The sequence below is a fragment of the Sinocyclocheilus rhinocerous genome, unplaced genomic scaffold, assembly GCF_001515625.1.
Source record: "Sinocyclocheilus rhinocerous isolate Xijiao unplaced genomic scaffold, SAMN03320098_v1.1 scaffold191, whole genome shotgun sequence".
Classification (NCBI taxonomy): Eukaryota; Metazoa; Chordata; class Actinopteri; order Cypriniformes; family Cyprinidae; genus Sinocyclocheilus; species Sinocyclocheilus rhinocerous.
The window spans coordinates 790,428-802,331 of NW_015625580.1; the positions used below are offsets into that span (position 1 = coordinate 790,428).

Here is an 11,904-nt window from a genome sequence, read left to right on the forward strand (position 1 = left end):
ATGGACCGCAACATAGTGCTCGTTGGCTTTAAAGCAGGGCACCCTCCTGCATTCTTAACACACTCTGAGGTGTGCATGGGCTCATTTAGAGTGTCTGTAATGAGCCGATTTCGTGTATGAATATAGAAGCCCTATGACTACAACTACTATCATTTGAATTGTCATAAAATTATGAAATTATCGTACATTATGGGATTTTTTTCATTATTGATCGTACATCGTACAGAGGTCAAAATTGTCGTACAAATACGATAATTATCGTGCAACACTGGTAAGGGGCGTAACATTTCCGTCACATGCTTGAGGTATTCGGCCAATCACAACGCACTGGATAGCTGGCCAATCAGAGCACACCACGCTTTTCAGACCAATGAGCTTTGTAAAAATCGACGCATTTCAGAAAGGCGGAGCATAGAGGAGAAACAATAATGTACAGTATGTGGAAAATAATGTGTTATTTTAACCTTAAACCGCATAAACACATTTCATTACACCAAATACACCAAATAATGTTCTTTTTAGCAACGCCATATGCCCCCTTTAAATAAACAACACAACATGCTTATTTACAAAAAGTGCATGATAAATAAGAAGCCCTTTACAAGATCACCCAAGTGTGACAAACTTTACATAACGACAATAATCTTATAAACGTACCTTTCTTATAAAATAACACCACTTACTGGTACAGCCCGATGTTTTTCAATGTAACACGTGAAGAATAGTTCCGGGTTTTCGCGTTTAATTAAAATTCAAGTTTGTCGAGTTTGGTATCTTAGTCATTCATGCTTCCCGAAAAAACTGCTGTTTAGTTTGTTGCAACAGAAACAAGAAAAAACTGGAAACGATATTTTTAAATGTATTTATTTATATGAAGACGAGACATTTAATCTAGCACAGTAAAAATTTTTTATGTAGCCTAATGTAATTTTGATTAATATATAGCAAAATATTTTCCTAAATTGTATTGAATTTGCTCATAATAATGCACTTATCAGACTCTGAAGCTTCTATATTAGACTAATTTTGGTAAAGCAAGAGGTGAAGATAGAAACACATGAGGCCCAAACACACATGGTGTTATTGAAACTGTTGCAATAACTGGCCTGTGCATATTTATAGCGTTTCTGCAGGTTTTATGAAGACTTTTTAAGACCAAGTAAAGAAAATTTAAGGAATAAATTGAAGGGAACGCAATAGGCTATGTCAGCATGTTCTCTAAATGAAAATGTCTAGGTAGCAATGAGTTCTAGCACAGTAAAAAATTTTTATGTAGCCTAATGTAATTTTGATTATAGCAAAATATTTTCCTAAATTGTATTGAATTTGCTCATAATAATGCACTTATCAGACTCTGAAGCTTCTATATTAGACTAATTTTGGTAAAGCAAGAGGTGAAGATAGAAACACATGAGGCCCAAACACACATGGTGTTATTGAAACTGTTGCAATAACTGGCCTGTGCATATTTATAGCGTTTCTGCAGGTTTTATGAAGACTTTTTAAGACCAAGTAAAGAAAATTTAAGGAATAAATTGAAGGGAACGCAATAGGCTATGTCAGCATGTTCTCTAAATGAAAATGTCTAGGTAGCAATGAGTTGTATTCACAACACTTCAAAGTTTGAAAATATAATCTCCATTACTTTTAAATTCATTAAAAAATAGATAAATAAAAAAATCAGTGCAAAAGCCTTAAACACACCATTGTTTTTGTTTTGAGCAGAAACTCATTTAATTTTGTTCAGTTTTTCAAGGCTTCATTTTAAACTTGCATTTCAAGTAAATGTATCTTGATTTAGTGATGTTTAGATGTTTGTATTTGAAAACAAAAATACTGAGGAAGATATAATTTTTTTTTGCAATGCATGCAACATTTAATGCCCTACTTTATGAATTTAAGATTTTCTGCTCTTATTTTAGACACTTTTAAAGCTTTAAATTATGAAAGGGTCAAGGGTGAATTAAGATTTTTAAAGACCTTTTTAAGACACACAAAAACCCTGATAGTATGAATGTAAAATTAAATAAAATGTAACACTTCAAAAGGTACATTAATTCATTGTCTGTAAAAATTAAATACAGAAAAATTCCTTCAAATTATAAAGTACATTGTGCCCTATTTTTACAGTGTATATTATTTTAAAAGTCATGAAAATACTAATTAAAAAAACAAAAAACAATGTTGGGAGAAAAAAAGCTAATGCACAGCTGTTAATGTTTTGACTAACAAAACAAGGCGGTTTAACGCTTGAAAGGTTCACTAGTTTTAGCAGTGTTTCAGTGAGCTGTAATAAGCTTTGGCTACATATTCTCTTGGGTATAAATGGTTTCGGGACCTGCCCCAGGGAATTTTCAGTTTGACTCCTTTGTGTGGGCTGACACATGTTTAATTCTTTTTGCATTATCATACAGTTGTTCATGAAATTATATGCCTTCTCCTTCAGGTGCGATTTCACATTAAAATCTTTTTACGATTAGGATATTAATATATATTAAGTAGTTATAAATGTTGATATTTTCCTACTTTAATAGTTTGAATGTTATAAATAAATTTGACAAATGAGTAAATTATCAAATCAAATGTGATTAAAGTTTAAATTCCTAGCACAACATCACATTTGGACATTTAAAGACCAGATAGATTTAGTCTTTTGAAATTATATATTTAAGTCTACATTAAGTAAATAAATAGATAAAAGTCATTTATTGTGTTAGAATGAATACTTTGACAAAAAGACAAAACTCCTTTGCTACTTTTGAATGATGGTCAAGAAGCTGCTCTCTCAGTAAAGGCCAATTCTCTTTCTCATTTTGTCTCTAATTGTTGCTGCTGTTGTGTTAATCCGGTTTAAATAAGTGGCATCCACTTATGGAGTGGCCAAACATGAATCATTTTGAACAGCCACTGTATATAAAACTGCACCATGTGAAATCATATTGTTATTATTCATAGATGTATATTTAGAATGTAAATGGAATTATATATATTATATATATATATTTTTTTAAAAATCTGTATGACGTCATTACCCTCCAATTGGCATACATATATGTGAATATATGTGATAAGTCCTTCTCCACTGGATGTCATATGAGGTCACTTCACTGAATCTGCTTTACCATCTGTTTTTACTGGCCTTTGCAAGTGTGTGTCATAACGTGAAACCTTACACCATCTCAAATTGTAACAGTAAATATTCACTGTACCTGATGTTATGTTCTTATTTCGATTTTATTTTTCAATAGGAGTGAAATTTGGAGTCCATTTCTTCTGTATCAGGGGTAAAGCCTGGAGAAACTCTGAGTCTTCCCTGGAGAGGATCAGGATTTACTTTCGGAAGCTACGACATGCAGTGGGTCAGACAGCAACCTAGGAAAGCACTAGTGTGGATGGGACGTGTTTGGTATAATGGACAAGGACATGACTATGCCAAAAGTTTTGAGGGCCGAATAGAAATTACTAGAGACAATTCAAAAAACATGGTGTAACTGAGACTGTCTGGACTCACAGAAGAGGACTCAGCTGTGTATTTCTGTGCAAGACAAGCACAGTGACACAAACCTGTGTGCAAACGATACAAAAATGGGTTTGTACAAACACTTGCAGCGTAAAACTGCAGTTCTCATCTGTGACAGTAGGTTGCAGTAGAATCCAACAAGTAAAGCCGCCCACTACACAGTGACTCACACAATCACATGATATTTTCTTTTAAACACCTTAACATTTAATCAGACATTCTATCAACATCATTATACATTTCTATGGTTCGTCAAAAAAATGTCATGAGATAAACATTTGTTTATATACTAGTTTATATTAGGCTTGGTCATTTAAGTGAATAAAAAAACTAAATATATAGGCCCTACCAGACATAAATATTTCATACTAATCAAACATTAAAAGATGTAATCAATGTAATCAGTTTTAATAAGCCCTTCAAACATCAGATTCTGTTTATCCTCTTTGTAAGTGTAAAAGACCATCTTTCATCATTTCCTCATTATGCATATTCAAAAGAATCTATGATAGACTGCAAGTATTTATATGCTGCTGAGCCGAGTGCCGTAGAGTCATATAAACACTCACAAGATGAAGAATATACCCTTATTACTAATTTTGTTCAACCAAACTGTGAGTTATTAAAGTGTGTGTGTACAGACAGACAGACAGATAGATAGATAGAAAGAAAGATAGATACATGTGTTTGAGATTGTTTAATTTATTCTAAAAATAAATACATTTATTTATTCTTTCTCTTTATAGGCCTGCAGTGTCAAAAAATGGAGTCCATTGAAAGCACAGTTAAAAAAAGGCCTGGAGAAACTGACTCTGTCCTGTAGAGGATCTGCGTTCAACTTTGACTGCTGCAGCATGCACTAGATCAGACAACAAGCTGGAAAACCATTTATGTGGATGGGTTATCTGGGCTACAGTTCTGGAAGTGGACATAAGGCAGGATTATTTAAGGGGACGCTTGAAATCACCAGAGATGATTCGAAAAGCATGATGTATCTGAAACTGTCTGGACTGACAGAAGAGGACTCAGCTGTGTATTTCTGTGCAAGAGACACAGTGACACTAACATATGGCAATGATACAAAAACGGGTTTAGACACTTATAGTTTAAAACTGCAGTTCTCATCTGTGTTAGTAGGTTGCAGTGGAACACAAGAAGTCGTCCACTACATAGTGACTCATACAGTCATAGAATACTTTCCCAAAACTTAATAAGACAATCTATTAACAATCAAGATATATTTATGATTCCTTTTCACTTCACAAACACTCTAATTCATAGTTTATTAATTTTGCTCCTTTTAATGCATGAAAACTACACAAGCAGTATGTATGTGTATGGGTGTGTGTACATATAATGCACGAGGTCCCTTTTTTTCCTGGATGTGCTGCTGATCTGAAGCCTAGTGGTGGTTCAGCACAAAAGTAAATTCATACTGTAGCTTGTATTTCATTTGTGATTTATAACACTTAACATGTTTTAAATACCATGTTTTAAATATTTAAAAGAGCTGTAACTATATAATAATCTGTGTGTGAAAAGGTAAATGTCAGTATACTTCTCATTAACAAACATACAATGAAAAGACAAAGATGTACAGTTGAATGCAATGTTTAATAATAAGCATCAAACCGTAACAAAAGAATAATTTTTGATACAAAACTAATGAAGACGAATGTAGATTGCATCGTATTCTTGTATCATATGCATATAGCCAGAGCTACAAGTTTTGCTGTTGATATTTCATTGTAATGGCTGGATCTGAAAATTTAAATGATACAACATACTAACGGTAACAATAACCAAGTCTAAATGCAGCAACAACAGAAACAACAATTATGGTGATGATGGTTGTAATCATGGCACAAGTATTGGCAGCCAGAGCACGGCGGCTGAATTTCTTTGCTCCTTTGACATCTCTCTTATACTTCCTGTTTATTACCTGTGAATATAAATACACAAATTAAATTGCCATTTGATCATAATATATGGCAAACATATGGCTCTTTGAGGAAAAAAAATAAAATAAAAAAATCAGTTTCTGAGTCCGGTTTGACCTGACCCATTGCATATAATGTGTTAGTAATTGTTGCAAATTCCTTACCTTTAAGGAGTATATCAATGCAGCCGTACCCAGAAACAGGCAGTTGCAGAAGGTGACGGTCAACACAGAGTGGCGCAAGTAGTCTTTCACTTTTACTTGGACTTTGCGAGGACCTTGGAGGTTTTGTTGGATTAGGCGTTTTGGATTTTTAGCTTTTGGATGAGATGGTCTTTTAGTCTCAGATTCTTCATCCGCATTATCATCCTCCATCTCTAATTCACAATCCATTTCCATCTCCACATCACAAAAGTCCCCTTCTGGAACTTCAGTTTCTGGAACTTCAATTTCTGGAATTTCAATTTCTGTCATTTCAATTTGAAAATCTTCCATTGTCTGACTTTAATGAACAGAATTATTCCTTAGGCTTAGTTACAGGTAGATGGTACCACATATGGCACATATGATCTGATAAACACTTCCTGTGTATTTTTATACATGACTTACATAAAGCCCAAAGAGCAGGAAAGAAGCCCAATAAGCAGAAAAGCCACAGCTGTGGTCTACAATGAAACCTGTGATGTTTTATAACACAACTCAAATAGTGTTTGAAGATTTGGAATGGAAGTTTAATACAGTTTTGGGTATGTTTTCATAGTTTTCAGACATGAAATGTCTGTCTACACTTACAAACATGTAGTCATCTTTAGTAATACTGATTTAACATAATAAAGAAAATCATACAGGTGTGAAATGTGAACAAAATAATATATCGTTAAAAATGTCTCAATATTTTTGTTTATTCAGGTCAGTGATATCCATTGTTGTTTTGGATCTACTGACTTTCATTATATGGACAAAAACAGCTGAAAAAATACATACATACATACATACATACATACAGGTTTATAAGGATGTGAAGGGGAGTAAATGATGACAGAATTTGAAGTTTATAGTTTACTATCCCTTTAAAGGCTCATACAGACATTTGTTATACAGCACCTCTTTAACTTATGATTCTGTCAAAATTATTAATGCCATTAAAATGTGTAAACTGTTTTATGGCTATTAATATCACCTTTTCTGAGTTGTGTTTACTGGACATGACAGGCTGCACAATGGGCTGGATTGTTGTATGGTATAGAGGTGACATACTGAAAAGCAGATTACCATTGTCTCTTCCAGAAACACAGACACTCTACCAGACCTGACAATAAATCTGTAATATTTATTTTTCATAGCCCAACAGTCTATAAACTATAAATAATATTTATGATACTAAACTGAAATTTATGACTGAAAACTGAAATAGCACTGTAAACCCTTCATTAGACCCTTACAGACATTAAGGCTGTTTCTCAAACGGAAGGCTGCATCCTCCGGAGGTCGCATTTGCAGGCTGCATACATCATCAAGCCTGGTTTATTTCAGTTAATCGAGCATTACATTCGCGAGTCATAAGCATATTACAACAATTTACGCTTAACTAAGAATAATGGTCAAATTTATAACTGTTAATATTCTAAAATAAGATCTTCTTTATGACGTATGCAGCCTACAAATGCAACCTCCGGCGGGGAGGATGCAGCCTTCCGTTTGAGAAACGGCCTAAATAAGCATTATGGGAAAGTATGTCACGTTCCTATAATGTGGTAAAACATTGTGTGCTTGTTTTTATATTTGTCTTACATAAAAACCAAAAAGGCAGAATATGTAAACCTCATACATAACCTCAGGTCTGTGGTGTATGTATACTTTCTAAGTAAGCACATTATAGTGGTAATAGCAGGAAATGATAGGCAGTACTCAAATTAGCTCTCAAACAACATGCAGCCTTTGCCTGTGCAGTGCAGTTTTCTTTATGAAATATGCTGCAGTTGTCTGTAAGCATGACTATAAATGCATGAAGCAAAATATCAAATCAGAGTATGCTTTTGTTTGGGACGAGAGTGGATTTCCCATTGGTAAATTTACAATTTTCAGGTCATGATGCAAATCTTTCATGACTACTCCTTATTTATGGATGTGCACATAAACAGGCTAATTACGCTGCACATTTAGTGCACAGTAAAGAGCAAAAGTTAAACATCATGACTGTATGGACAGAGGTGTGAAGAGTACCTAAAAACCATACTTGAGTAAAAGTACAGATACCTTACAGTGAAAATTACTCCACTACACGTTACAAGTCACCAATTCCAAAACAACTTGAGTAAAAGTCTTTGAGTATCTGATTTTAACAGTACTTAAGTATTTTACTTATACTTAATATAGCCTCAAAGATTCACTAGTCAAAGAGACATGCTAGTTAAAAAACTGTAACGTTGTGGAGAAGCTGCGGAAAACAGGAAGAGGTAAGGATCTATCTGGTATTTCATGGAAAAACTAGAACAAATAATAAGGAAAAAAACAAAGGGAACAAAGAACAGAATGACCGGCAAACACACAACCATTACATTCGACAACTCACAAGGAACTAGGGATATGCCGGTATCAAATTTTCATGTTGCGATTAATTGCTAATGCTTTTATCACGGTATACGGTATTATCACGATATTGAAATTTAGTTTTAAAAAAAGTGCTGTCATAATACAGTATAACAGGTTTAATAACTTTTTTTCTTATAACAAAAATAACTGAACATTTAAATGCAATAAAGCAATACAGAAATATAAGGGTTTACTCTTAGTTTTTTCTGTAATTTAATTACAGTTACTTCTGATGAATTACATTTACTCCAATACTTTACACCTCTGTGTATGGATACTGTTGCTGCTCTTTTCTTCAACAGCAAGTATGTAATCAGAAAATACTAAAATGTTGTTAATAATTTTCCTATTTATTATTGTCTTGAACTCACATGCTTCTTTCTCCAGGTGTCCACAGTATTGAACTCACTCAGCCAGACTCTAAAGAACTAAAGCCTGGCCAACCTTTGAGTCTCTCCTGTAAAGTCTCAGGCTATTCACTGTCTAACTGTGGCTACTGCACAAACTGGATACGACAAGCTTCTGGAGGACTGGAGTGGATTGGAAGAGTTTGCTGCAGTGGAGACACACACTATAGTGAAAAACTAAAGAACAAGTTCAGTATCTCCAGAGACACGTCCAGCAGCACTGACAATAACAGGCCAGAACATGCAGACTGAAGAAACAGCCGTGTATTACTGTGCACGAGAGTCACAGTGACACAAAACAACAAGAGGCATGCACAAAAATATCTATAGAGAGAGAAAGAAAGCTGTAGACAGTTACTTGCATAAAAGGAAAAGTATAAAACAATATCTAAAACACACACACACACACACACACACACATAGGATATAGCCTATATATATATATACATACATACACACAGTGCTTGAAGTGGAAAAAAAGAAGTGCCGGTACCCCCCCCCCGTGAAGTTGACGCAAACATGGGGTTATCAATGTTTTTCTATTGTGTTATACGTGTATACCTTTGGACTTAAATGCACTGCGTTGTTTTATGCATTTTTGTAATTACAAATAAATGGAGCAGCCTTGACTGAACAAGTGTTTTCTCATTTTATGTAAAATAATTAAACATATTAGTTGGATTTAACATCACTGATGCGCACTTCTGACACAAATTCTCCCGATTAAAAGTAATCCTCATCATAATTCGTTTATTAGATCTAAAGATAGATTCCGTTGTTATAACACATAAAACTGCTAAATAAAAAATCAAAAGCTAATTTTCACATGGCGTTTTTGTTCATAAATTCATGAAACATGCTTGTGGAAAATGGCACGTCATTCTTTTTAGAAAATTCTCTCGATTAAAAAAAAAGCACCCAAACTCACCATAATCTGTCATTTGTATCTAAAGATAATCCTCATCGAGTTATAACATACAACCCTAAAGGTGCATATGTTTCACATAGTTTTTAGCTTGTAATTTCACGAAACATGCTCCGATCGTGGAAAATAGCATATCATTATTTACAGCAGATTCTCACGATTGAAATGAGTTCCAAATCAAAATAACCTATTGCGTCTTTCGTGTGTAAGTAATACCTAAACCCATGAATTGAATAAATCAGTTGGAGAGCTTTATTGAACACTAGGCATGTAAAATGTCAACATGCTTCTGTCTATTATATCCTTTTTATAACTTGTTTTTATGTATAACTAACTTAAAGCTTAGAAATTCAGCTTTCGAATGCATCCAACCATTTTGATAAACTCTTAAGAGTGCTGACTGAGTAGTCCCTCTAAACCGGAGTATATACCGCCGGCGGGCGCCACCTGACGAAAAAAAATAATAATCACATTTTTCAAAACCACTGCCTTGATCAACACAAAATAGATGTCATTGGAAACTTAGAGACTGAAATTTCCAATGCACCAACTTTGACTAACTCCTAAGTAGTGCTGAGTTATTTGCTGATAAATAGAAAAAAAATGTTTTCAAAATTTATGAAATATGTTTTTTTGTGCCATGTACTCTAATATGTCAAAAACATCATACCTCAGATAGTAATTTACATTTACATTTACAGTTAGTCATTTAGCAGACACTTTTATCCAAAGCGACTTACAAATGAGGACAATAAAAGCAGTCAAAACTAACAAAAGAGCAACAATATATAAGTGCAAACGACAAGTCTCGGTTAGCCTAACACAGTACACGTAGCAAGGTGTGTGTATGTATATATTAGGGATGTAACGATTCGATAGTCATGTGTCATATGTCGTTTGAAAGGGGTCTGCTAATTGTCACACCTTTTGCACGGTGGGGAAAGCTGTCATTTGCTGATTGGTCAGTTTGAATGTCTCACATTTGGCTTTTAGTCACATGGTCAAGGAAGAGATAAAAGAAGATTGTAACTTTTGCTCTGTCTCTTTTTTTTGCTCTCTCTTTCTTTGCTGAGGTCCTCTTTTTGGGGCTCTGCTCTCTTTCCCTCTATCTTTCTCTCTCTCTCAAGTAACATTTTACATACATGCTGGGTACTTTAAATGTTTATGTTTTACCATCCTTCATCTATTTTGTAACCAATTCAAGTGTAACCATTACGAAATACTGTTATTAAACCATTTCAATTATAAATTATGTGCTTACTAGTCTTGATTCAACATTAGCATTAAAGTGCTACCTATTGCAGTACAATATAGTCATGTAATAGCAACGCTCTCCCACATATTTGGCTATTCTAACTGCACTTAGGAAGAGCATATCACTGAAATTGTGAATGTATTGTTAAATATGCACTATATTATAGCCTGTTGTAATTGATAATAATAATAATAATAGTTTAAAATCTTTAGAGGCTATTTTCTAAAAAAAATACTTCAATAATAATTTATGACAGCCACCACTTAAATGATTATATCTTGACAAGGGTATGGAGTAGAAACATTATAATTAGCCTTTATCATTAGAAAACATAGCCTTTCCATTTTTATTCAGAGTAAAATAGAAAAAAGGAATCACTAAGTTTTTTAGGGTCACAACACTATTAAAAATAAGGGTTCTTTGTTACAATCTGTGTTTCCATGAAGAACTTTTAACATCCATGGAACCTTTCTATTCCACAAAAGGCTCTTTATAGTGAAAAAGTTCTTTAGATAAAATGTTCTTCACACTAAGAAAAAAATATATTTATTTTAAGAACTGTTCACTGAAAGGTTATTTGGGGAACTAAAAATAGTTTATTTTATGGCATTACTGCAAAAAAAAACCTTTTGAACCTTTATTTTTTTAAGAGTGAACAATTGAAAATGTTCCTAGCTTGTTAATAGTCACTGATCTAAATGCCCTTCTGTATTTCTTTTATTTCTTTTTCAACAGGTATTGATTCATATGAACTCACTCAGCCTGAGTCTCTGACTGTCCGTCCTGATGCCACTCTAACTATCAACTGTAAAATTCTCCTATTCAGTTACAAGCTATGGTACAGCCTGGATTCGTCAGCCTGCAGGAAAAGCTCTGGAGTGGATTGGAGTGATCGACTCTGCTGGAAACTTAGCCTATAAGGATTCCATGAGAAACAAGTTCAGCATCACCAGAGACACTTCCAGTAACACAATAACACTGCAAGGAAAGAATATGCAAGTTGAAGACACAGCTGTGTATTATTGTGCCAGACAAACACAGTGCCTGATGGCAACAGCTTCCCTGTACACAAACATCATCATAATACAAATACGATTATTTAATATATTTGTAATATAATATTAAATCAATCTAAATAAAAAAATAAAAAAAGGTTTTTGATAGATAGATAGATAGATAGATAGATAGAATTCTGTATTAGACATATGACAGTATGCATATTCAGAATTGTAAGTAATAAACTAGGTTTGTAATGGTTAGGTAATA

The 11,904-nt window shown here is 33.8% G+C and overlaps 1 pseudogene; it reads right to left on the reverse strand.

Moving 5' to 3' along the window:
• LOC107753287 (aldehyde dehydrogenase family 3 member B1-like) overlaps positions 1-5,954 on the reverse strand; it is a 14,305-nt pseudogene extending 8,351 nt beyond the window's left edge.
• Positions 5,955-11,904: the final 5,950 nt, after the last annotated feature.